Source organism: Triticum aestivum, chromosome 4B (genome assembly GCF_018294505.1).
Source record: "Triticum aestivum cultivar Chinese Spring chromosome 4B, IWGSC CS RefSeq v2.1, whole genome shotgun sequence".
NCBI classification, from domain to species: domain Eukaryota; kingdom Viridiplantae; phylum Streptophyta; class Magnoliopsida; order Poales; family Poaceae; genus Triticum; species Triticum aestivum.
In genome coordinates this window covers 24615451-24620132 of record NC_057804.1, presented here as the reverse complement: position 1 = coordinate 24620132, position 4682 = coordinate 24615451, and the positions used below count along the sequence as shown (strand labels likewise).

The 4682-nt window shown below is 43.5% G+C and overlaps 1 long non-coding RNA gene across 1 annotated transcript; it reads left to right on the top strand.

The window, feature by feature from the left end:
* Positions 1-204: 204 nt before the first annotated feature.
* Positions 205-965, top strand: LOC123094273 (uncharacterized). The gene is made up of 3 exons (XR_006445785.1): positions 205-235; positions 593-688; positions 860-965. It is a non-coding gene; the product is annotated as an uncharacterized lncRNA (long non-coding RNA).
* Positions 966-4682: the final 3717 nt, after the last annotated feature.

The following is a 4682-nucleotide window of genomic DNA, read 5'->3' as shown; positions in this document are numbered from 1 at the left end:
GGACGCCAGCATCGAGCCGTCTGTTCGTTCCAAGGCCAATTCAAGCATCGTCCTTATTGACCCGCTTGTGAGGGCAAAGCAGCAGGCGCGAGCAGTGCCACGCCCACCTCCGCCTCGGCGTCTACCTGACAACAAAGGTATCGACGCGCGGGCGGCAGCTGCTGTTGCATCCGGCTGGACCGGCTCCGCGAACACCTCCGTCACGCCTACTTCTCCGGCTGAAGCTGAGTCCTGGGTAAGCACAAAGCAGTGGCCTGCTCTTCTTTCCTCTAGATATAAATAAAGCTTGTGAGCTTGTTGTGTGATGCATAGGGATAAGCCAGAGAACAACAAAAGAAGTAGTAAATTTCCTATTGTTTCCACCTGATTTATGCCCATCTGCTATTGTCCATTATAATCAGTTGTGCTTAAGTAATTGATTGTTTCATGAAGATTTGCATATGACTAAGTCTAACGCAACCAGAGTCCTCCTGTTTTGCGCCTGTAGATATTTTGTAGCAATTGCATAATATTTTACAGTCTGTAACATGATTGTCTATTTCTGATGTAGCAAGTTATTATTCAGTCTGCTAGCCTAGCTAGCTTTGTCTAGGAGGAATCAAGTTATTATTTGGCTGTTCATTGGGCGCGTTTGAATGTATATGTTGTACAACATTGGGTGCATTTGAGTGTATATACTGTCTAAAAAGTGAGTATTTATGCCCATGTAATGCCCCTGTTTATTGAGGGCTCAATTGTTTTGTTGTAGAAATTATAGATGGATGCATATGTTTAACTTCATTCTTGCTGTCCTAATCTTAGTATACTTGCCGTACAAATATTTAGTGGATTTTCCTTCAAAATATCATTGTTTGAACAGGAACATGAGCCGGAAGAGGATCGTGTCCAGGAGCAGGATGAGGAAGAGAAGGATGAGAATGTGTATGTGCCTGCTGATGAGTCCGAGTCTGAGGAAGAAGAGAACTCATATGATCTTAGAGATGACATGTCAGAGGATGAAATGGATATTGTTCAGTCCCCTGGAGGTGAGATTGATGTGTTTGTTGTTAGTTCAGAAGAAGACAATGCAAGAACAGGAGAGAAATGCAAGAAAGGGGTGAAAGTCAAGCGCAAGGTCACTACCAAGGGCAGTAGCAAGTCCAGTACTAGCAGGGAGAGTTCAGATTGTTGGACTTTTTTTGACAAGGTGAAGGTGAAATCAGAAAAGGATCCTAAGGTTGAAGAGTTGAAGGCAAAGTGCATGCATTGCCATAATTTATACATATATGTTCAAGGTTCAAGCACCACAACACTTAATAGGCATATGAAGAAGTGTAAGATCTTCAAGAACAAGGTTGCGACGAAACTTATACAATCACGGCTTGGGTACAAGCCGTCCAATGTTAGAGGTGAATCCGGTCTTCCTCTAGGTGTGCCATCCAATGGGTATGAGCACACAACTATGAAGGAGTTGATTGCAAAAATGGTGGCTGTCCATAACTACTCATTCAGGATGGTGGAACATGAGTGGTTCAATATTGTGATGAAGTACTCGAACCCGCTATATCAAAAAATTGGTAGGAAGGCAATAAGAGCTGAGTGTTTGAGGGTTTTCAATAAAGAGAAGGAAATCCTTAAGGCAGCCCTGAAGAATGTGGACCACATTAGTCTCACTACAGATATGTGGACAAGTAACCAAACCATTTCTTATATGTGTGTAGTGGCACACTATATAGATAAACATTGGAGGATGCAGACTCGTGTGCTTGCGTTCATGGAGTTGGACCCCCCTCACAGTGGAAACGTCATGGCTGTTGCGTTGTTTGAATGTGTGACTGAATGGAAGATAGAAAACAAGATAGTGTCCATCACACTAGACAATGCATCAAACAATGATTCAGCTGTTAGAGATTTGAAGGCAATGTTTTCTGTTCGAAGAGGGACAGACTTTGGAGCCAAATATTTCCATGTCCGGTGTTGTGCTCACATTGTCAACTTGGTAGTGCAGGATGGGACAGCCTGCATGAGCACTTTGGTAACGAACCTAAGGGAGATAGTGAAGTACTTCAAGAAGTCCCCTTCCCGGCTGCACAAATTTGTTGAGATTTGCAGGAGTTTAGGCCTTAAAATTGGAGCGCATTTGACCCTAGATGTTTGCACGAGGTGGAGTTCTACATACAAGATGTTGGAAACTGGCCGACCATATAGGCAAGCCTTGGTGTCTTATGCTGATTCGGATGCCAACTACAAGTGGAAGCCTACAAACAAAGAATGGAATATGTTTCAGCTTATTGAACCATTGTTGTTTGCTTTTGCTAGAGTGACTACAGCCTTTTCAGGTCAATCCTATCCCATCGCCAACATATTTTACCCCCACATTGTGAGTATCAAAATTGCTGTGAGAAAAGCCATGGTTCATAAGGACAAAACCTACAATGCTATGGGACATGCTATGATGGACAAGTTCAACAAATATTGGGAAGAACCAAACAATGTCATGGTTCTTGCCACTTTCCTGGATCCAAGGTACAAAATGAAGTACGTGGATTGGTGCTTTGGGCAGATCTATGATGAGGATAAGGCTGAAACTGAGTTGTCTGCATTCAAGAAAGATTTGGACAAGTTGTATGAGAAATTTGATTCTCAAAAGAGGCAAGCTGAACCTCAATGCAAGAATACTTGCAATACAAGTACCTCAATGCCACCTGCAGATTCTGAGTTTCTCTCATTCTTATCATCCACTTCTACAAAACGATCTAAGAGTGAATTGAGAAACTATATGGATGATGCAAATGAGGGTATGGTTGCCACTTTCAATCTGCTAGAGTGGTGGAAGGTGAATGCACTTAGGTATCCTGTTTTGGCAAACATGGCAAGAAGATTCTTAACTATCCCTGCTAGCTCGGTGTCTTCTGAATCCACTTTTAGCACCGGTGGAAGAATTCTGGATGATTATCGAAGCTCTCTAAAACCATACATGGTGGAGGCATTGGTGTGTGGCGGAAGCTATATCAAGGGTGCTCACAAAGACTTAAATGTGTTGGTATGATTTCGATCTATGTTTTATGTCGTATGATTTCAATATGCATCATGTTATTGCCATAAACTAAAAATATAATGGCTAACTTGCACAAAACTAGGATGTGGAAGAAGATGATGAGGAGGAGGATGTGGAGAAGGTCAAATTGCCTAAAAGTGTGGCAGATTGCAACTACTAGTAAGTATGTTACTTGTAAGATTTTTTTAGTTTACTTTTGTTACTTGTAGGCTTTTCTTATTTACAATAACCATTGTTACATGTAGGATACATTGTAGGGATAAGACCATCAAGATGCATTTGTTAAATTTGCACATGGAAGTAAATCAAGCAATGGATCTATATTGGTCGTCACCCTTGAATGATGGAGTTCTTGCATGGCTTATGTTGCCTGAACTTTAGATGTGACATATGTCAACTTCTCAACCTTGGACTATTAAGTTTATGTTGTCATTGAACTTTGAACTATGGATGTGACATATGTCATCTTATTTTGCTAAACTCATGAATGGTTTATGTTCATCTAAATTTCTTCAGTATTGTCCAAACTTGGGTGCATTTGATGTCCAAATTTCAGTGTACTTGCTGTCCAAACCTGTGTGTATTTTTCTGTCAATAGTTTCAGACATTCAGTGTTAATGCTGTCCAAACTTGGGTGTACATGCTGTCAAAGTTTCAGGCTTTCAGTGTTGATGCTGTCCAAAGTTAGCACTTGGGTGTATTTGCTGTCAAAGTTAGCACTTAGCACATATAAATACTACTATATTAGGAAGAGAGGGAGTAGTCTGCACCCTGATGTGCAGTGCGCACGAGCTACCGAGTTGGACCGAGCCAGCACACAGCTCGGGTCGAGCCTGCTACTTAGTTAGCTCGGGCTGGCTCGGCTCGTGCTGGGCGAGCTAATGGCTGGCTCGGCCCGAGCTCGGCTCGGCTCGGCTCGCGTCCAGGTATAGCGACGGGCGCGGTTGGGTTACCCACGTCCGTATTGATGAGAATCCCGGATTAAGGGGGAACACGATCTCTGCTTCGACGAGACGTGCCAAGGAAACCGCTTCGCTAAATGCGCTGAGTAAAAAACGATTCAAGTAATGGCTTGGTAGTGGCATGACGTCATGCCGCAAAAAAGGTCAGCAGATTGAACTTGTGTATATATTATTCTCTCTACGGTGGAATGTGGAATTTGTTTTGCAGAGCCGGACATTATCCTGGTGTTCACAATCTTCTATCATTCGGAGGAGGAACCCGCCTTGCAATGCCAAGCAATATACGCGCCGGACTTATCGTCATTGGAGCCTGGTTCAGGGGCTACTAAGGGAGTCCCGGATTAGGGGGTGTCCGGATAGCCGGACTACCATCATCGGCCGAACTATCATCGGTCGGACTATCATCATCGACCGGACTCCAAGACTATGAAGATACAAGATTGAAGACTTCGTCCCGTGTCCGGATGGGACTTTCCTTGGCGTGGAAGGCAAGCTTGGCGATACGGATACGTAGATCTCCTACCATTGTAACCGACTCTATGTAACCCTAGCCCTCTCCGGTGTCTATATAAACCGGATGGCTCTAGTCCGTAGGACACAACAACAACAACCATTACAATCATACCATAGGCTAGCTTCTAGGGTTTAGCCTCCTTGATCTCGTGGTAGATCCACTCCTGTAA